This window comes from Eschrichtius robustus, chromosome 19, assembly GCF_028021215.1.
Source record: "Eschrichtius robustus isolate mEscRob2 chromosome 19, mEscRob2.pri, whole genome shotgun sequence".
Lineage (NCBI taxonomy): Eukaryota > Metazoa > Chordata > Mammalia > Artiodactyla > Eschrichtiidae > Eschrichtius > Eschrichtius robustus.
This window is the reverse complement of record NC_090842.1, coordinates 61,040,519-61,062,922: the sequence shown is the minus strand read 5'-3', so window position 1 is coordinate 61,062,922 and position 22,404 is coordinate 61,040,519. Positions and strand designations below refer to the sequence as shown.

The window sequence follows — 22,404 nt, the reverse complement described above, 5'->3', positions numbered from 1 at the left end:
TGCCAATGCAGGGGACGTGGGTTCGAGCCCTGGTCCAGGAAGATCCCACATGCAGCAGAGCAACTAAGCCCAGGCGCCACAACTGAGCCTGCGCTCTAGAGCCCGTGAGCCAAAACTACTGAGCCCGCGCACCTAGAGCCTGTGCTCAGCAACAAGAGAAGCCACCGCAATGAGAAGCCTGCGCACCGCAACGAAGAGTAGCTCCCACTCCCTGCAACTAGAGAAAGCCCACACAGCAACGAAGACCCAACACAGCCAAAAATAAATTAATTAATTAATTAATTAATTTAAAAAACACACAGAGGCAGAAAAAGAACAGAGCGTGTTCTGGAGACTGGGAAGGCACGATGGGCCAAAGCGTATAAAGGATTCCATAGAACACACTAGTGATCTGGACTTAATCTTACAGACCATAGAAAAGCACCAAGGTTTTAAAGCAGGGGAGCAACAGTCAGGTTTTTGTTTAGTGCCTCCAGTGACTTGTTGAGAATAAACGAGAGAGGAAAGAATGAAGAGGACACCTTTGTAGGAAACTTCTGCAATCAAGCACAATACCATACTTCTCAGAATTCCCAGTGGCACAAAGCACAGGGGATTTTGCTTAACTGGCTTAATACTCAACTAATCATTTGAGAATAACAAGCTCTATCAACTGAACACTTACTATATGCCAAACGTTTTTCATACATTACCCCGGTTTCTCAAAACAACCCTGTGAGACAGCTATTAGTATCTTTACTTTACACATGAGAAAACTAAGGCTCAGAGAAGAGCTTAAGGTTACAATAAATGCAGGAACTGAGACAGGTATCTGTCTATTTAATACCTGTGCACATACTACTCGTGTTGGCCTGTGGCAGTTTTCCCCAGTCTATGTAAAAATGAGAATTAGAAACATACACCTACATATGTCCACGTAAAGCTGCCAACTTCCTTGAAAATGGCTATCTTTTGGGAATTTCCTGGCCGTCCAGTGGTTAAGACTCTGCGCTTCCACTGCAGGGGTCGCTGGTTGGGGAACTAAGATCCCGAAAGCCTCGCGGCCAAAAAAGAGAAAATGGCTGTCTTCTATTCTAATAGTGGGTCCTTTTTCTTCAACGAAATAACGGTGACTAGTTTCCCTTTCTTTTTTTTTAATGTCCTCCCTGGCGAAACTAAAAATTGGTAAATTAATATATTTTTTTCCCACCACCATATTGTCAACTGGTCTGTAAAAGCCAAGTCTGGAACTACTGCACCAATAATGACATTACAGAGCATTTACCGTGACGCAGGCATGATCTTAAGCTTCTTAAATACACTATCTGTTTTAATTTGCACAGTGACCCTATGAGTAGACGCTATTATATTCCCCTTTTTATAGATGAGGTGCCTGAAGGCACCAAAGTTTAAGTGTGTTGTCTGAGGGTGCAGAGCTGGCAAGAGGTGGGACTGGGGCTCGACCCGAGGCCATGCATCCCGATGGGAGGAGTAACTGAGGCCTCAGTGCTAACACTGTGAATACTAAACAGACCTCAACAACTGCTACTCGGCCTATGACCTACAACATTTAGATGTGTGAGACCCTGCTAAGACCCTAAAATTGGCTGCTACCTGGGGTGAGTTACAAGATTACAGATCAATAGCACATGCTGTTCTACTGATTCAAAACTTCATCAGGCTTCCTCTAACATGCTGGCCTACTTAAACAGTTTAATTAATCAAACTGTGCTTTTTCATCCTCCCAGAAAACTGAAAGACTGTCCAATGTTACAGAATTCCACATCCACTGTTGGCATTTAGTTCTCCAAAAAAAAACCGGACACAAAAAGCCTTTGTAGCAGGCAGAATAGGTATTTAGGCCCATTTTATAGACAAGAACTCAAGATAAATGACTTGTCCAAGGTCACAAAGTTGGTAAGAAGCAAAATGAAAACGGCAGAAAGGGTTTTTACATCACTTGAAGAAACCCAAGAATCTAAGGACTAAAGGATTCCAGAGACTTTATTTTTCCTGGTTTCTCTCAAAAAATCATATATTTAAGTCAACAAATACTATGCTTCTATTGACGTGTTCTAGGACAAATGTGATGGGTTCACAGAATAAACGGGGAAACAAAACAAAAAAACCCTGTGGAGCTTCCAAGCTACTTTGCAATTTCGTCCTCATGTCTAAATGTAAACCCCTCACACTGCAAATGAACATCAGGTCTTCGATGTTCTCCCTAGTGAAAGAAAGAATGACCAATAAATGAACAGGTATATGTGTGTGCAAATGTCCTGTTAGTAACAACAATAAAAACAAAGAAGGTAAAATTGTTAATTTCCAAATTATTCCGTATTCAAGATAAAACATGAACTTGGACCACTTTCTTTCTCATAATAAGATGATATCTGTCTTCCTAGTCAACGCATTCTTGTGTTGAAATGTTCAGTCGCACTTAATTCTTTAAGATAAGATCGGGGAAAAAAAAAAAATCAGGCCACTGGCCTTCTAAATTTTTTACTTTCTGGTACAGAAACAGGGTGTTCCTTGTGTCACCTGTAAGGGAAGAATTGTTTTTGTTTTATAAATGGCATATAAACTCTCAGAGAGGAGGAGGCATGTTTTGTACAACTGGTACTCTAAGCAGTGTAGACACCCAAACATTGGTTGAACAGGGAGGAAAAGGGAAAAATAAAACTTGTCTCCCGATACCTCTATCCTTTGGAGCTCAGAGAACCAGTTTGTTCCCTCTTCTGCTTAATAGTCCTTAATTATTTAAGTTATTTAAATATTTAAGTAAAATTAATCAACTATATTAAATAAATAAAATTATTTAAATCCGATTTAAAGAATTTTTTGGCCCTTAAAAGGGAAGATATAACTAGTTCCATGTCCATTCCTGATTTTGACCAAGAAAAGGAAAAAGTAATGTACTAATGGCTCCTTTAAAACAAGCATGGTTGGGGTGGGGGACACCTTGGTATAGCTACAGCTATCAGCCATGAAGTAGACTTTTATCTTCCTCATCTCTGGGGTAAAATCAGTTCTGTAAAGTGTACAGCACACCAGAGAAAGTGGCAGAAAGCAGGGGCTCCAAGCAAAGGCTCTGAACCAGACTGCCTCCGGGACCTATCAGCCCTGTGGCCTTGGGTAAGTTCCCTCAGGAAGCCTCAGCTCCCTCACTAGAAAATGAAATACCACGTACCTCAGAGCAGAGGATTACGGTAAGGAGAATATGAGGGAACACTCAGGAGTCTCCTGGTACTCAATAAGCATACTGTTGTTATTAACTGGTAATACTGCTATAATTAATTCAATTATTGTGCTAAAAAAGGGTAACTGCCTTACCTTCAAAGGTACTAGAGTCGGCCTCTCGCCTTCTGAGATGGCCCACACTCTGTCTGTGGAGTGTGTTTCTTCCTGAATAAACCTTCTAAAAAAAAAAAAAAAAAAAAAAAAAAAAAGGTACTGGAGTCCAACAGACCTCACTATTACTAATTTCTTGCTTTTCAGCTCAATTTTTCCTTCATATGTTTTCAAGAAAAACCAAATATAATACAACTGCTCTGCCAAAAAAAAAAAAAATTGTTTAACCTTTTATTCCTCTGAATCAAAAACAGTAAAATCATTATGGAAAATGGGAAAACTCAGAAAAAAAATTTAATCACTCAAAATTCTACAACATAGAGATAAATACTAACAGCACTTCGGCATATTTCTTCCACTTTTTCCCATATATATTTTAAAATAACTGGAACCACACTGTTTATAGTTCTATATCCTGCTTTTTTCTCATACTTAATTTTATTTTGTGTGCACTTTCCCATGTCAAGAATTCTCCAAAAACATCCCTTTTACATGACTCCAGACTTTTCCATAAAGTGACCATTCCCTTAAAGTTAAAACATTTAGATTGCTTCTCTTCTTTCCAATACACATCACTATAATTAACATCTTTGTATAAAATCTTGGTGGTCATCTCTAGTTTTGGGTCCATATAGATACCTATAACTAGATCAAGGATTGTGTCTCTTAAAACATTGCCAAACTGCTTTCCAGAAAGTTCACACCAGTTTGCGTGCCTGACAGTCCCATCATGATGTCACAGCAGTGACCATACCTATTTCCTTTTAATTCCAAGTAAACAGAGACCCAAAAACTCTGGAATTACAACACAAATAGGTAAGATCTGTTATTACAAGATGCTTTTGACACTTGTAATTTGTATGAGATCAGTATTATCCCATTCATTATCAGGTATATGACCTCGAACAAACTTGGAAAAGTTATAAATATGATCCTACACATTCACATTTGTATATTAAAGTCATGACTGAAGTGCCTTACAGACAGACTCTCAGTTTCCAACTTATGAAGAATTGTGTGGAAAGGAAATTATGTCCCATCATATGAAAAAGGGGTCTGTACAAGATGTAGAAAATTCAGAAATGTACACTTAAGATTTATGTACTTTTCTACATGTAAGTTGCTACTTAATTTAAAAAAAAAGTAAACAAAAAGAAAAAATGTTAAGGGAATCTGTACATAAGAAAATATGTATTCCTTGCATACACACATGTAACATCAAATCACAACTACTTTAGCTCAACTGACCATTTTTAAGCCTTCATGGCTGTTGACTAATACTAGGCATATGCCACAACCCACTCCCGCAGCAGTCAGGGTCCTTTTTCCTCATTTATCAAAGGTTTTATGTGCATTCCTCAACTGACTGACCAATCAGTGGAAGAAATTTCCTATAGGTCAGCAGCATTAAAATATTCAATGATATCAGTCCGTTAAAAATGATATAACAGGGCTTCCCTGGTGGCGCAGTGGTTGAGAATCTGCCTGCCAATGCAGGGGACACGGGTTCGAGCCCTGGTCTGGGGAGATCCCGCATGCCGCGGAGCAACTAAGCCCGTGTGCCACAACTACTGAGCCTGCGCGTCTGGAGCCTGTGCTCCGCAACAACAGAGGCCACGATAGTGAGAGGCCCACGCACCGCGATGAAGAGTGGCCCCCACTTGCCGCAACTAGAGAAAGCCCTCGCACAGAAATGAAGACCCAGCACAGCCAAAAATAAATAAATAAAAGTGAAATTCTTTAAAAAAAAATGATATTACAAAAGCAGCATCTACCAGCCTTCCACCTAAAAACTTAATAAGCATTTCTGAAATATAAAGACCTAGTGATACTTTTTTTCCCCCAATAAATTTATTTATTTATTTATTTTTGGCTGCGTTGGGTTTTCGTTGCTGCGTGCGGGCTTTCTCTAGTTGCGGAGAGCGGGGGCTACCCTTCGCTATGGTGCACGGGCTTCTCACTGTGGTGGTTTCTCTTGTTGCGGAGGACGGGCTCTAGGCACATGGGCTTCAGAAGTTGTGGCACGCGGGCTCAGTATTTGTGGCTCGTGGGCTCTGGAGCGCAGGCTCAGTATTTGTGGCACGTGGGCTTAGTTGCTCCGCGGCATATGGGATCCTACCGGACCAGGGCTCGAACCTGCATCCCCCGCACTGGCAGGCAGACTCTTAACCACTGCGCCACCAAGGAAGTCCAAGACCTAGTGACACTTTTAATCACCAAGCATTTAGGTACACTACTCCCAGTGACACAATTCCCTTGAAGTGAAAGCCACTCTAGCTGAAGATGCTGATTTCAAGAATCTAATAATCTTGTATTAATGCAGTGCTGACTTTCATTTGTACACAATTTGTTACTGAACAAAGAATCCTCTTTAATTGCCCGTGGCAATTAACAGTAATCATTTTCCTTGTCTTATTCCTAAGCAGTGCAGGCTGCAATAGATGAAGCCTCGGTTTTGACCTTTCTTTTCAATGGAGATGGGAAGAAGTACAATGCAACAATATTTTTTTTACAGTTCAGGAGGCTATTAGCTGTAGCTGGAAAACACTCTCTCACCCCAACATTATTTAATAACTTTCTGAATTGTAATTAAAAAAAAAAAGTATTATAGGGAGCTCCACACAAACAAGTCAAGGGGCAAAGTATATTTTTATCTATACATTTGTAGTTGTCTAGAGAGTTTTCTCAGAAGAAAATCAATTAGGAGCTATTCAGATACTTTTCTATTTGCCAAAGAAAATATAGATTTTTTTTTCCTTGGCTGCGCTGGGTCTTCGTTGCTGTGCGCGGGCTTTCTCTAGTTGCTTCGAGGGGGGGCTACTCTTTGATGCAGTGCGTGGGCTTCTCATTGTGGTGGCTTCTCTTGCTGCAGAGCAGCAAGTAGTTGTGGCTCGTGGGCTCTAGAGCGCAGGCTCAGCAGTTGCGGCACACGGGCTTTGCTGCTCCCCTGCATGTGGTATCTTCCTGGACCTGGGATCGAACCCATGTCCCCTGCATTGGCAGGCGGATTCTTAACCACTGTGCCACCAGGGAAGTCCCGAAATATAGATTTAAGGCCATTACATGACCAAACATTTCCATCCTATTTCTGTTAGACAAATTTACTTACACTTTTGTTATACCTGGGTGTGAATCCAGGTCAGAAATAAAATGCTCAACTTCTTCAATATGCTGACTAGAAAGACAAGCTGGTACTTGTGGCTGTGGATTCCTTTTAAAATACTGTGATATGGAACCTAATGTGTGTTCAGTCTCTGAATATGAAAATCTTTAAGATTAATATGGGACTGCCTCCAAAGGAGCTAGAAATTAGTAATAGTCTATTGAACATTCACTTCCCTCACCCTACCCCATATTATATATATAGTTAATTGTTTATAACTGACTATGAATTCCTCAAGAGATTAGAAATATAGCTTATTCTTACATCCCAGACAGGCAAGGCAGTCTAATAAAATAAACACAAATTTTAGAATCAGACAGACATGGATTTATAACATAGCCCTAGCATCTATTAGCTGTGTAGCCCTGGTCAAGACACTTAGGATATATGTGTGAATGTATGTATACGGATTAAATGCTGACCAAGAGGGCATGCCATCTAAGAGTTTCAAGCCTAAAAATAGCCATTATGGTCAGTGTACACATCTCCCCAACTCCCCCCCTCCCACCCCAAAAAAGAAAAAAGTCTTTGGCACCAGCTTGGCTTCAATCAGCATGTATGTAGTGGGGGCCTACTATGTACAAGATATTTTGCTAGGTATGATGGGAAACAATGGGAACCAACTGGTATAATCCCTTCATTTTTCTAATGAAGAAACTGTAGCCCAGAGAAGTGAAAATGATTTGGCCAAAGTCACTCAGCTAGTAAGCAGCAGAGCCGGGGCTAGAACCCAGGTTTCTTCTTTATCAATCCAACCTTGTTTATGCCATAGGAAGCTGCCTCTCAACTGTTCAAGTTTGATTACCAAATGCAAATATTACAATAGTGACTACTAGCAAGAGAACATTTTCCAAATAAGAAGGCAGACACTAGGAGAGCAAAAGAAGTATGAGGGTAGGAACTTCCCTGGTGGTGCAGTGGTTAAGACTCCGCGCTCGCAATGCAGGGGGCCCAGGTTCAATCGCTGGTCAGGGAACTATATCCCACATGCATGCCGCAACTAGAAGTTCGCAAGCCACAACTAAGGAGCCCACATGCCGCAACTAAGGAGCTGACAAGCCGCAACTAAGATCTGGTGCAACCAATAATTTAAAAAAAAAAAAAAAGTATGAGGGCTTCCCTGGCAGTCCAGTGATTAAGACTCTGCCCTTCCACTGCAGGGGCGCAGGTTCAATTCCTGGTCAGGGAACTAAGATTCCGCATGTCGTCCAGCATGGCAAAAATAAATAAATAAAATTTTTTTAAAGTATGAAATACCTATAGATGCATAATGCAACATCACAACTGCCACAAATTTCATAAAATGAAAATGTTCATTTCAAAAAGGATGAAGGAGATAGGCAAGTCTGGCTACTTTTGACTAAAATAAATATTACTTTCCTGTGAGGATGCTTCATGGCTGGTTCTCTGCTAATATATCAACTTAATGGTGTCTCTTAACATCAGCGAAGCAAATAAATGAAGATTAGACTGACAGATGCCAAGTATTATTTTCAAGAATTCTTCATAGATGAAGCCTGATAAAGCATAGTATCAAAAATTAAATTGAAATAAACTTTCAGGAAGATGAACATGAATGATTTGTTTGCATTTCTTAATACCAGCATTCAAGTGCTATTCAGACCACTGCTATTTGAGAGCCTGGGTCAACAATGACTCAGCTTGAAAAATTCCATACTGTTTTTAAGAGGTATATGGTTTTAGTTATGTAGTTAATACAATCTGGATGCCCCTTTCTCCCCAAATTATAAACTAATCTTCATGTGAATGCCTGAAAAAGAGGCAAGTGTTTATTTTATATTTGAAAAAGCATACAACAAAGGTAATCCAATTCATTTTACTGCATCCCCTGGGGAAAGAGCCCCCCCACTGCCTGGCCTGTTCTGGGTTACTGGATCTGATGGGGCGGGGCGGGGGGCGGTGGTTAAGAGTAGCACCAGGAATCCAGTCCCAGCCCCAGCTCTGACGTGGTATGTGATCCAGGGCGAGAATCTACAATCAGAGCTGAATGGCACACAAGACTTCAGGCTACGAATGTGAAGCCCAGAGAGGTAAAGCGTTCTGTCCAAGTGTCCCTCTAATTAGGTTAAGGCCTAGACCAGAAGGTCTCCTACCCGTATGCCCATTACTTTTTCAACTATGACAGGAAGCCTGTCAGCATGCCCTTTGCAAGCTTTCCATTTCCCCAACTGTAAATGAGGAGGCTAGACGAGGCACTGAGCTTCAAACTGTTGTTCCAAACCCAAGGGTATTCTGCTGGTCGCCTTCCCTCTTCAAGCAGACAATCTCCAAGTTTACCTATTTCATATAGTGTGGAAAAGAAATTTTAAACGACTGAACTAGATGATAAATAAAATGTCACAGTGACTGAGTATGTTAACACACTGTTTAGACTGCCAGTTGGTGAATGACAAGAGTCAAAGCAGATCACAGGAAGGCCCTACAAGAGACCTAACACCTCTCAGAAACACCACAGCACACGGAAGAGGGGAAAGCAGACAAGACTAGAGGGAAACAGACAACTAGTCTCATCTTTTCAGTCTCCAACTGTATTGACCTGATGTGTTTCCTCATCACATACAGACTGACCAAACACCTATGAGGCTGTAGTTTACAATCACCTATGCAACCCTCACTCTTCCCAGACTGTCCTTTGTCAAAAGTCACCATCAGGCCCATGGATCTGCACAAGGAGGACAACTTGCATGTGTCCAGTATCAAGAGGAATGACTATCTTCTGATCTTTTTATAGTCCTAAATCTTTGGCCTTCATCATAGCAAGAAAAAAAGGGGCAGAGGGTAAGGGAGGGGGGACATAGCCAAAAAGAAAGGCTAGTATAAAAAAAGACAGGAACTTTGATCAGGCCAGTAATACAAAGATTTTCTAGGCAGGGCAAGAGCCCTTGAAGACATATTACAAGGTCGAAAACAGTCGTCTACCGCCATCCCCCACTCCACACCCCACCCCCAACTGGCACATTAAATGTTCCAGAAGGCCAAGGCTACCACCTCAGATTTCTGTAGCACCCAATTCCTTCATGAAAGCAAATGTTGATACAGGGGTTGGAGCCTCTGCTACCATCAGAGAAATCTGACAAGCTCTGGAACATCAGTTACCAGTTTAGGAAGAAAAATCAGCTCTTTGTTCTTCTGTCTCCTCTCTTCCTATTATGTAAACGTAAGCTTTGGGCACGCAGAAACTTTCTATGCTGCCAGTGATGTTAAAACCCTGGAACACGAATTTAAGCAGTACTGCATACACAGTTGTTTTTATTCTTAATTAGCTGCCACTTCCACATTAAGAATAAAAAACAAAACAACTATTTATACCAACATGAGGAACATAAGCGCAAACAAATTCAGAGAATTAATCATGGTTCACAAGGCCAAAACTCAGAAATGAACAGAAACTAACAGAAATGAACCAAAATTCTTAAAGTCAATAATGGTGAAGACAAATGCCACAGATAATTAAAATTACCAGACTCTGCTTGTCACAAAACTTAAAGTCCTAAGAACTTAGAAACTAAAGGAGCCATATGGATCTGCTATCCAGCCCCCCTCACCGTCTCACATACAAATGCCCTAACATTTGATGAGTCAATGGTTCAATTCTGTAGATGACAGTGAATGTTTTTTATTTCACATGCATTCACACAGAACTATTCTAAATAAGTTCTGAAGTAAACAAAGTTTGATTATAGCTCAGTAAGAAATAAAGTCCTTCCAGTAAACGCTCCTTCACAGCTCGATGGCTGCTTTAATATGCAATTGCCCTAGGCCACGGGGGGGGGGGGGGGGGAAGAAAATCAGGCTTTTGATTTACTTAAGAAATAAAATAAATAAACCTAGAACATGCAAAAGCGTCCTTCTCCCAAGGTAAGGAAGGAAAACGCTTGTCTGGTTTTCTGTAAAAACCACCTCTTCCTCTGAATGAATTTCCTAAACCCTACCCCCAACATAAGATCACTGAAGCTCAAGGAAAAGGCAGCAAAGGTACATTTCGCAGGTAATAAACCAAAAACCCAATCATATCAGCCAGTTCCTGGCACCCATTTCTCACTCTACCAAATCAGGGCAGTCAAAAGGCTGGGGGAGTGTCAGGGTCCACCCACATACTCCTGGTACACCAATGAGCCCCCTCCCTTTCCCAAACATGGATCTACCTATAAGCACTCAGCTCCTGTGGCTGGGAGCGCCTGCAATACCAGAGGGCAGAAATCTAAGTGACACTTGGCACTCTGTTTCAACAAACAACTGCAAAGAGCTTTCCAAACCCAGGCCCTCACCATTTTGAAGACCAGGAAGCTGAATCCTTCCTGGGGCAGAGGTGAAAAAGAAATAAGCCCACTTTCCACCACCCCTCCCAAAGGTCACAAAGCAAACCAGAGGCCATTAGGGAAGGCAAGACTGGCAGCTTCTGCAGACCCACAGCAGTAAACACCAAGTGCGACCACAACCCCCGGTGGGACTGGGGAGAACTCGAGAACTGGCATTTCCCCAGCCGAAGGTAAAACAAATATATGACTTGTCAGCTGGACGAAAACCAAAAAAGCATACTCCTAAATTCTCCCAAAGGGTGCTGGCTTGGAGGTGAAAGGGGGAGAGGGTACAACTGTCTCTTTACAATAGCTCAGAGAAGGAGGGAGGGAAAGTGAGAAAGAGAAGACAGACCTGTGAGCAGCTGCACTCTCCTTTTCCGAAGGACACAAAACTGCAAAGCCCAGGGACCCGAAGGGGCTGGGGAGCAAAATGGCAGCGGGAAAGAAAGCGGGGCAGTGGAAAGGAGATATACTCCCACCACCACTAACCTTGGCAGAAATGGGGGAGATGGGGGAGACACTCCCAGACTCGAGAGCAGTAACCAATCAACCAACCCCCACCTAGTTCCTCAGATCTCACAGGATCCCTCGAGATAAAACCCTCAGGGTCAGAGCGCTGAGAGAATCTGCAGTCTAAACCTGAGCCTGCAGAAGCCTAGGCCCAACCCAGCCCCTTCCCCTCCAAAGCTGAGGGATGGAGACCAGAGAAAGGCATGCCTGAAGAAGGGAAGCACCCAGTGGGAATGGGCAGGTCAAGCGGGGAAGCTGGGAGAAGCAAATCTGATAGGAACTAAATGGGAAGAGAAGAAGCCTAGCAAGATACAAGGGGAAAGAAAAGATGAGGGAGAAAACAAGGCAATGAAGAACAGATCTGGGAGAGAGCTCACAAAAGGGAGGGAGACTCTAGCCCAGAACCGAGATAGCTCCAAGAGGAAGCTGGGGTGGGGGGAGTGACAAGTAGGAATGGTTGGAAAAACATCTCTATACTGGGCAGAGCAGGGGGAAGGAGACTCAGTAAGGGGGTAAGAGGTAGGGCAAAAAGGAAAAAACAAATACGAGCAAGGAGAAGAGTGGAGGTTGAGAGCTGAATCAAAATGGTGGGGGGAGAGAAGATCAGGTGGAAAACTTAGAATTGAGAGGCAACAGAGGTGCGAGGCAGTCACAAGATGACCAGAGTTAAAGAGGACCACACCGAGAGGGGACAGCAGTAAGAAAGTTAAAATGGGTCCAAAAAATAGGTGGACAAGTGGACAGCTCCAAAAGGGGCAGAGCTGTGAGGAAAGCATTAAATAGAGAGGATGGGGCAGAAGTGAACAAATGAAAGAGCAGGTGCAAAAAGGATTTGGGGCAAGTCTGAGGTGCAGAATGGGAAGGGAAGGGGGTGATGCGTCAGAAACAAGTTATCGACGGTTCAGTGAGGTAAAGGACAAATCTAAGAAGGGCCAAAATGAAGAGGACAGGACTTGGAGAAACAGGCTGGAAGCAGGTCTTACACAGAGAAGTACTGAAGGGGAGACAGGTCAAAGGAAGCCGGAGCAAATGAATGGAACCGCTCAAAAGAGGGCCAATAAGGAGGTGGGGAAGAGAGGAAACGGCAAGGAGAACACTGGGGCGGAACTGGGGACTGCAGGGCTTGAGGCTGCGGAGAGGCTGAGCTCGGGAGAAAGGTCAGAGAAGTGAAAGGCAGAAACGAGAGAGCTGCAGGGTCAGAGAAGGGGGAGGAGGCTGCCTCATGGAAGGCAAAGTCAGAAAGCAAGCAGGCTGGAGGGCACAGCAAGATCTGAGATTGGATGAAGAGCAGAGTGGGGAGGCAGAAAGGTCTAGAAGAGAGGGAAGGATCTGAACGGCGAACGGGAGCAAGGTCTGAGCAGGGGAGGAGGCAAGCATAGTGCATCGGAGTCCGAGAGGGGGCAGGGAACTGAACTGAGGCAGACGAGGGTCAGAGAGTCCAGGGGTATGGGGGGGGGCGGTGGAGCAGGTTTTGTCAGAGGGCAGTAGGGCCCAAGAGGGACGTGGAATTAAGGCCAAGGAGAAGACCTGGGAGCAGCAGTGCCAAGACGAACAGGGTCTTGGATGAATCACCAAGGAGGTGGAACCACAGGTCCTAGAGGGACAGCTCCTGGCGGTGAAACAGCGGAGGGTAACAGAAGATGGGTCAAAGAAGGGAACAGATCCAGGGTGGGGAGAGCGGAATCGAAGAAGGCAGAAGGATCACGAATCTCAAAGTACGGACCGAGAATTAAGGGATGCGGAAGGGTCACTGAGGAGGTGGATCCCATGAGCACTGCAGAATCTAGGAGGGGCGAAGGGCATCACTGAGGGGCGGAAGAGGGAAGGGGGAGGCGCAGAATTGGGAGCAGAGTTGGGGGGGGAGGCCGAGGCAGACACCGAGATCCCAGTGGGTTGGAGGGTGGGGGCAGACGCGGCGACAGCAGGGCTGGGCGGGCAGGGGCAAGTCCGAAGGGCAGACGGGCCCCGGCGGGCCGGGCCGCAGCGCGAATCGGCGGGGCCGGCGGGGCCCGGGGGGCTGGGGGGCCGCTCCCTCCCCTCCCCCTCCGGCTCCTCCATTGTTCGCGGGCTCCGGGCCCCGCCGTCCCCGCCTCCCCCTGGACCCCGCAGCGGGGCGGCGCCCGGCCTCGCTGCCGGGGCCAGCGAGCTCGCGCACTCACCAGCTGGGCGCCCTCAGCGCGGCCCTGGCCTCCGGGATCCCGGCAGCGGCGACGGCGGCCCCGGCGCCATGTTCTGCTGCTCCTCGTTCAGCGGCAGCTGAGACGGCGGCGGCAGCTCCGGCGGCGGGGGGCCGGGCAGACCCTCCCTCGCGGGCTCCCTCCTCCGCCTCCTCCTCCCGCCGCTCCGCGGCTCTCCCTCGGGGCGGGGGCCGGGGAGGGGAAGGGGGGAGGGGCGGGAACCAGGGGGAGGGCGGACCAGCCTTGCTCGCTCCTTCCCTCCCTCCTTCGCAATGGCGGCGGCGGCGCCTCCTTCCTGCGGTCGCCGCTCCCGCGCGCGCTCCCCCTCGCTGCTGCGCGTGCGTGGCGCGGGGACCGTTGCAGGGGGATAACGGCCCCTGAGGGCGCGCCGCGAGGGGATAACCGGCGCGTGGCACGGCAGAACCGAGAGCGCGTGCGCGCCCGACGGACTCACTGCCACCGCATCGGCCGCGTCCAGGGAACGGGTGCGGAAGGCGCAGTGCGCGTGCGCCCCCAAGAAATGCCGCTAGTGCGGTGGCTGCGGCTCGAGACAGAGCGCGAGGCGACCCGCGACCGGGCAGAGGAATGGGGTGGCCAAGTGCGCGTGCGCGGGAGGGGTTGCCAGCCGCCGCGGCTACTCGCGCGAGGCGGAGGGAGTGGTCCTCGAGAGGCGCGCGCACCCTTGCGCGCGCCAGAAGCAGCCGAAACCCTTGTCGCCCTGGCTCTTGGAGAAAACGGGAGGGGAGAGGCATGGCCCAGCTTTGGGGGCGGGAGCGAAGGGCGCGATCCCGCTCGCGCGGGACCTGACCAGCCAATGAGAGGCAAGGGGCGGTGGGTTTGCCGCGCGAGCGCAGCCCCGGGGAAAACGGAGGAGGAGAGAGGGAGCGACGTAACTTGGGGCGGTGGGGCGGGGCTGAGGAGGAGGGAGCGCACCCAGTGGAGGAGTTGATTGGGGAACACGGAGAGGCGTGGCCCGCCTTAGCCCAATAGGAGCCTAGCACTTCGTCGATCCGGAAGAAGGGGCGGGGCTGAGGAGCGCGTGCTCTTTTTCCGGGCAGAGAAGAAAATCTGCAGGTAACGAGTGCCTTATTACAACTTGCTTTGGGTTCTGTGATCGCCTGATCCCGTAAGAGGCGCGAGGGCCTGGTCCCGCATGCAGCCCTGGCCTCCAAGTCGGCATTGTGTAAATGACTGCAAATCAAATGTCAGTTCGGGAGCCCGGAGGGGAAAGAGTAGTGATGGGAAGGGGCACCGCTGTAACCCCTGAATTCCTCTGAACTGAAGAGGGGTTCCTCTGGGACCCCTCCGGAAGTACGGGTCTTGGAAGATGAGCGTTCTGGGAGCCCAGTCAATATTTAAGGAATGCATGAAGAAAAGCTATGCTTCTGATTGCATTTTTCATTTCTTTACTCAGTCTCCTCATCTAAAAAATGGAATGATAATCTTAGCTCTTTAGTAAGGTTTGCAGGGAGAATTAAATGAGTTCTATTTGTAAAGCGCTGAAAATCATGCCTTGCTTTATAAACGTTGATAAATAAAATTACATGCGCTCAAGTTTTGTTTTGTTTTTGAGGTCATATCTCAATGCTTTTTTAAAAAATTGAAGTGTGGGGCTTCCCTGGTGGCTCTGTGGTTAAGAATCCTCCTGCCAATACAGGGGACACGGGTTCGAGCCCTGGTCCGAGAAGATCCCACATGCCGCGGAGTAACTAAGCCCGTGCACCACAAGTACTGAGCTTGTGTGCCACAACTACTGAAGCCTGCGCGCCTAGAGCCTGTGCTCCGTAACAAGAGAAGCCACCGCAATGAGAAGCCCTCGCACTGCAACAAAGAGTAGCCCCCCGCTCGGGGCAACTAGAGAAAGCCCGCGCACAGCAACGAAGACTCAATGCAGCCAAAAAATACGTAAATAAATAAATTAAAGAAATCTATAAAAAAATAAAATAAAATAAAATTGAAGTGTGCTCAAGTTTTAAAGCATCCCATCAAATAAAGGTTTTCTGATTACTGATGACGGTCGTTTCCATTGACTCCCTTTTTTTTTTTTAATTTAACACTTTTAATGCATGAAATTTGATTTTTAGATGCTCATGACTTGTTTTTGGGGGGGCGCCTCACGTGGCATGCGGGATCCTAGTTCCCCCAGCAGGGATCCAACCCGTGCCCCCTGCAGTGGAAGCGGGAGTCTTAACCACTGGACCGCCAGAGAAGTCCCTGTTCATGACTTTTTTTAAAGTTTGTTTTTAGCACTGTGGCCTAAAAAAATGCAATGCGTGGGCCAGATTTTCTTTAGGTGTCACTGCAAGCCCTGGTTTGTAAGTGATTTTGAGATCTATCACTTGGGAACACCAGAAAAACGGGAGAAGGGATATCGGATTCCCCTACCTCAAATTAATACGTGTTTATAACTCCAGTGCCGTGTTCTAGGTCCTTCCAATCTTGGGAAATTTTTGAACTGGCAGCACCTAGAGAAGAGAGAAGCCTGGGCTCACTCTGGATCCAGATGCCCCTCTCCCCTTCTTTTGGAGCCCATCGACCCTGTCTTATCATTCAAGTCTCACTCGAAGTCACTTCCTCAGGGCGGCCTTGCAGATTTGGCCTAACCCTCATATTTTGATAAAAATGGGCACTTTATGCTAGGCAACATTCTAAAGCACTTTAAACATATTAACTCACTTAACCTTCAGAATACCTTACAAGTAGGTTAGAGTTGTTATTCTGCTAAACTAAGGCACAGAGAGGTTACACAGCTAGTGAGTGGCAGATGTGAGATTCAAACCCAGACAACTGGGGTCAGATAGCTGCACACCTAGTACTTCTTCACAGCACTCCATCAGGGGTTGAAGTTCTGTATTGTTATCCATTTTTTTTCTTTTTCTTTTTTTTTGGCTGTGTTGGGTCTTTGTTGCTGCACGCGGGCTTTCTCTAGTTGCGGAGAGCCGGGGCTACTCTTCATTGCGGTGCACGGGCTTCTCATTGCGGTGGCTTCTCTTGTTGTGGAGCACAGGCTCTAGGCGCGCAGGCTTCACTAGTTGTGGCACGCGGGCTCAGTAGTTGTGGCTCGCAGGCTCAGTAGTTGTGGCGCACGGGCTTAGTTGCTCCACAGCATAGGGGATCTTCCCGGACCAGGGCTCGAACCCGTGTCCCTTGCATTGGCAGGCGGATTCTTAACCACTGCGCCACCAGGGAAGTCCCTGGTATCACCATTTTATGTGTGAGCCCTTTGAAGGCAGGAATTCTGGCTAGTTCCTCAGTCTGGAAAATGGCCCACAATAAATACCTGCTAATGAATAAGTGAATGAATCTAATTCTAAACAAAGGGGATGATGGCTGGCACTGCAGGCATGGCAGCCAAGACACAGTCCTTGTTTAATGACTAACTCCTTTCCCTCTTTCAGATACTAGCTCAGATGTCCCCTCTTCCGGGAGGCCCTCCCTGAGGCCCTGCCAGTCTCCCTCTAGGTTTCCACAGCACCTTCGGGTCCTCCAGCCAAGCCCTGACCACCCCTGGGTTGTTCCCCTGTACTGATAGGTCTTTCTATCCCACTGGCCTGTGAGCCCCAGGAGGACAGGGTGGGGATGTCCCAATCAACGTTGATGTTCCTAGCACAGGTCCAGGCACAAGGCAGGGGCTCAGGCAGTGTTTCCCTGGATGAACGAAGGGAACCATCAAGGAGGGCCTTCCCAGCTCTGCATTTCTTTCCAGTGCACAAGAGGTCGGGTGTTGGTTGAGCAAGCCAACCACAGGAAGCAGGCTTCCCTGGGGGCAGCCGCCTCCGCGCACCCGGCTAACCTCCACTCCAGGATAAATAGACAAGCGAGTAAACAATTAGCTGACAGAGAGAGGTGCCGACTGCCGGCCTAGGCCACTGTCAAGATTTCCCAAGCATGGACCTAGAGGCCCGAATAGCTGGGACTGGAGGTCACACCAACCGTGGAGCTGGAGTAGGTGTGAGGCGGGACCTGGGGATCTGGATCCGCATCGGGGAGATGCACAGGCAGAAAAATCCACGAAAGAGTTATGCAAAGAGGGTGGAGGTGCTGGGGCATATTCTCTCTCCACTCCTCAGAGTCAGAAAGAATCAGAGGGTGGAGACCAGGTCTCAGCTTGACCAAGGAGTCGGTGAGCTCACAGCGCCGCCTACAAACCGAACTGAGGAAGCTGCAGCTAGCTGATGCTGCGGGTGTTATGTCAAAGAGAGGTGAACTCTTCCGCCATTGGCCGGAAGAGCAGCCAATCACGAGGAAGGAACGGGAGGCGGGGATGCCTAGGCTCAGCGCAAAATCCCAGCGCCTGGCCAGTGTTTGACACATAGTGGCACACGCTAAATGTCTGATGGAAGGATGGATGATGAGCCTCCCAATTTTTATAAACTTTAAAAATGGAGGGAATTCCCTGGTGGTCCAGGGGTTCGGACTCCGCGCTTCCACTGCAGGGGGCAAGGGTTTGATCCCTGACGGGGGAACTAAGTTCCCTCAGGCTGCGTGGCACGGCCAAAAAAAGAGAGAGAGAGAGAGAGAGAGAGAGAGATCCCATTTAAAAAAATAATTTAAAAAAATAAAATAAAACATGCACACCGAGAAGTACACAAATCACAAGTGTACAGCTCGATGAACATTCCAAGAGAACACGCCCTTGTAACCAGCACCCAGATAAAAAAACAGAATGTGACCAATCTCTGAGAAGCCCCCCCCACCCCGTCCCCTTCCAGTCACTCCTCTCCCCCCTACAAGGAGACCCCCTATCCTGATTTCTATGCTTATTTTAGTTTTAGTTTTGCCTGTTTTAATACTTTACATAAACGGAATTAAGTGGTCTCTTTTGATCAACATAGTTTGTTGGATTTATCCACGTTACTTTGTGTAAATGGAGATCGTTCATTCTCAGTGCTGTGTAGTATTCTACTGTGTGAAGAATCCACGATGTATTTATACATTCTACTGTTGGTGAGCATTTGGGTAGTTTCCACTTTTTGGTTATTATGAATAGCGCTGCTATGGACAGTCTAGAACATGTCTTTTGGTAAATATTTGTACTCATTCCTGCTAGGTATGTATGTGAGAGTGAAATTGCTGGTCACAGGGTGTGCATGTGTACTTCAACCAGTTTCCCAAAGTGGATGCACCTATTTACATCCCCAGAGACATGTAGAAGAATTTCAGCTGCTCCACGTTTCCCCAAACACTTGATATTGTCCATCTTTTTAATTTTGGCCATTCTAATGGCTGTGTAGTGGTATCCAGCTGTGGTCTTAATTTGTCTTATCCCATTGATTAATGAGGTTGAGCATCGTTTCATATATACATGAGCCATTTGAATAGCATCTTTTGTGAAATGCTGTTCAAATCTTTTGCCCACTTTCAATTGTGTTATATATTCTTTCAATTATTCTTAATTACCAATAATACATGAATTTCTTGTGCTTACAAAATTTTAAAATACACCAGATAAGATGCAGTCTCCTTGGACAACCCAATCCCATCCCCTCACCTTTCCAGAAATGTGTTTTCTTCCAGACTTCTCTATATATTTGCCTGAATGCACGTATTTTGTTATGTGACTGCATATGAACTAGCTGACTTTTCCCCTATCAATGAATATTTTGCCTCTTTCCAATTTTTCCCTATGGCAAGCATGTTGAAATGACACCTCAAAGGAAAGGGCCTTTCCATGTTCTGTAGTAAAGAGGAAGTGCTGGGACTAGTCCTTTCTGTCTATATCTATATTCCATAGATGAGATTCTTGAGAGCAGGCCATGAGATTCTTGAGAGCAGAGACAAGGTCTGTTCCCTGCTTGCACACTCTTCCTAACTCTGTCCCTAACTCCTCAGCTAGGCTAGGTGCCTCTGCTTTAAGCAATGTGGTAGCCAGGCCTCCAAGACGGACCCCGCTTATTCTCACCTGGTATTCAGGTCCCCTCTTACCTTGGATAGGGCAGTTCCGGGTACCAATAAGATAATGTGGAAATAACAGGGTGTGACTTTGAGGCCAGGTCATAAAACATATTGCAGCTTCTGGCCTTGCCCTTTCTTGGATCATTCACTCTGGGGGAGAACAGCTCATGTGTCCTTGTGGAGAGGGCCACCTGCGAGGAACTGAGGCCTTTTGCCAACAGCCAGCATTAATCAGCCAACCCCATGAGTGAGCCCCTGGGAGGGAGATCCTTCAGGGCCAGTCGACTGAGCCTTCAAATGACTGCATTCTCAGCTGACATCTTTTTTTTTTTTTTTTTAATATTTATTTATTTGGTTGCGCAGGGTCTTAGTTGTGGGAGGTGGGCTCCTTAGTTGTGGCATGTGAACTCTTAGTTGCGGCATGCATGTGGGATCTAGTTCTCTGACCAGGGGTCGAACCCGGGCCTCCTGCATTGGGAGCGCGGAGTCTTAACCACTGCACCACCAGGGAAGTCTCCCAGCTGACATCTTGACTGCAACCTCATGAGAGACACCAAACCAGAATCACCCAGGTAAGCTGCTCCCAAATTCCCGATCCACAGAAGCTGTGTGAGATAAGAAATATTTATTGTTATTTGCTCAGTAATTTGTTATTTATTTGCATATGTCATTTAAGTCTATTTCCCCTGCTAGACCATGAATGACGTCGGGGTGGGGACAGTGTCTGTTTTCTTTTATTATGGCAATTTCCAAACATAAAGTTTGAAAGTTTTACACAGTGAATGCCCATATACTCAGCATCTAGATTCTATAATTTTGTTTCTTTTCTTTTCACCTCTCTATCCTTTAATCAATCCACTAATCTAACTTACCTTTCTGATATATTTTAAAGTTAATTTTAGGGACTCCCCTGGTGGTCCAGTGGTTAAGAATCCGCGCTTCCACTGCAGGGGGCTCGGGTTTGAGCCCTGGTCGGGAAACTAAGATCCCGCATGCTGCATGGTGTGGCCAAAAGCAAACAAACAAAAAAAAAAAGACAAAAAAACAAAAAACAAACCAATATGCATATCATCAAATAGAGCTCAATATTTACTGACTATTTTTGTTCAGGTAAATTTTATGTAAGGTGAAATGCACAAATCTTGTGTATCATTTGTTGATTTTTGATGTATATCTACATCCATGTAACTAAAACCTCTTTCAAAGTATAGAATATTACTATGCCAAATCCAACATAATCCTCACCTCCTAGCCCCCTGCCCACAGAAACAATCACTGTTCCTGTTTTTACATCATAGATTAGTTTTACCAATTTTAGTCTTCATGGTCATTCAAACAAATCACATAGTAACTACTCATTCGTGTAAGACTTCTTTTACTTAGCATTACACATGTCTGTTTTCTTGATACCTATTAATTCATTCATTCAGCAGATGTTTATCAAACAAACACCAGACTTGTGCCAGGCACTGAGCTGGGCACTGGAGATCAGGGCTGGGACCAAGGGGAGGCAAGCCAGGTGCTCACTTTCAGGCTCTTGCAAGGGCTGGGTCAGCACCTTTTCAACTTTTTTTTTTTTTTTGGCTGCGCCCCGCGGCATATGGGATCTTAGTTCCCTGACCGGGGATCGAACCCACACCCCCTGCATTGGAAGCATGGAGTCTTAACCACTGGACCGCCAGGGAAGTCCCGAGTGAGTGCCTTTTTCACCCTGGGCACATTGCTTACCTTATCCTGGTCCCAACCCTGTTGGAGATAAAGCAGTGCAAGAGACGGATTGATCTCTGACCTCTTGTTGCCCCTGCAATTATTCAATAGCTATGTGTTGGTTCTTCTGCCAATACTACACTTTTAATTTACATTGTTCTAGGATATGGTTTGTTTTTATTAGGGCGTCTCCCCTCAGTATCAATACCTTTACTGAGTGCTTACTATGTGCCACCGTGTTCTAGGTGATGTAGATACAGTTAACAGACAGGGTCCCTGCTCTCAACAGGGACCTAAGGGGAGATCCAGACAACAGACCCACAGACCCCAAATAAATCATTAACAGTCGTAAAAAGGCTTAAAAAAATTAAACTAACTGCTGACCTAGAGAATTTGAGGGGTTGGAGAGGGGGACTTTTGTATGTTGGGTCCTCTATACAGTACTGTGGAGGTGCTGTTTAAGCTAGAGGAAGAAAAGAGGTCAGCCAGCAAATAAATGGGGGAAGGATTTCCAGGGAACAGCGCAAAGGAAAGGCACTGAGGTGGGAAAGCACTTGGCCTGTTTGGGTAACTGAAAGAAGGCAGGTCTGCCTCTGGATAGGAAGTAAGAAGACCCCTATTACCTGATGTATGTTAACAGTGAACATTCATGATTTTAATATTTATTGAGCACTTACCATGTGTTGAGCACTGTGCTAAGTACTTTGGAAACTTACCGAAGCTTTACAACAACCCTACTGAGGTGACCCCTTGATCACCCCTCTTTTACAGATGAAGAAATTGAGTTAAGAGGTGAAATTGCTGGCCCAAAGTGCTAGGAAATGCGATGGCAGGATTTGCACACAGTTCTGACTTCCAAATTCATGCTCTTAAACCACTGTCCGTCTCCCACAGAAAACACTCAACACATTTTAAACAAAGTACTGGGTGAACACGGAAAGACAGTTACATTTCTAGCTCCCCCAACGCAGTTTCTTATTTAAAACAACTATTCCCAGCTTGTCCTTTCCGCCTTGGCGGGGAGGTGGAGGGAGGCTGGAGGAAATACATTTCCCAGGACGCAGCGCTCGCCTCGCTGGCCGTCAAGCATGTCGGGAATTGTAGTCCTCCGAGACTACAATTCGCCCTCGGCTCCCAGCATGTATTTGGAGTCCGAACTGTGCGGTAGGAAAAGGACAGTCGCGCAGCACGCTGGGAAGCGAGACCGGCTCTTTTCCCAGGCTTGCCTCCCAGACAAGCGAACCCATTTTTTTTTTGGACTACAATTCCCAGCGGGCTGTGCGCGAGAGGGCGGGCGAGT

The 22,404-nt window shown here is 46.3% G+C and overlaps 1 protein-coding gene across 2 annotated transcripts in view; it reads right to left on the bottom strand.

Moving 5' to 3' along the window:
* The window catches only part of ARHGAP35 (Rho GTPase activating protein 35), a 120,504-nt gene extending 106,295 nt beyond the window's left edge, over positions 1–14,209 (bottom strand). Inside the window, exon 1 of one of the 2 annotated variants that reach the window (XR_011071395.1) lies at positions 13,485–14,209. The gene's annotated coding sequence lies outside the window, so the exon portion shown is untranslated. The remainder of the gene's footprint in view (positions 1–13,484) is intronic. The other variant, XM_068528171.1, reaches the window with a different exon arrangement.
* Between the last annotated feature and the right edge of the window lie 8,195 nt (positions 14,210–22,404).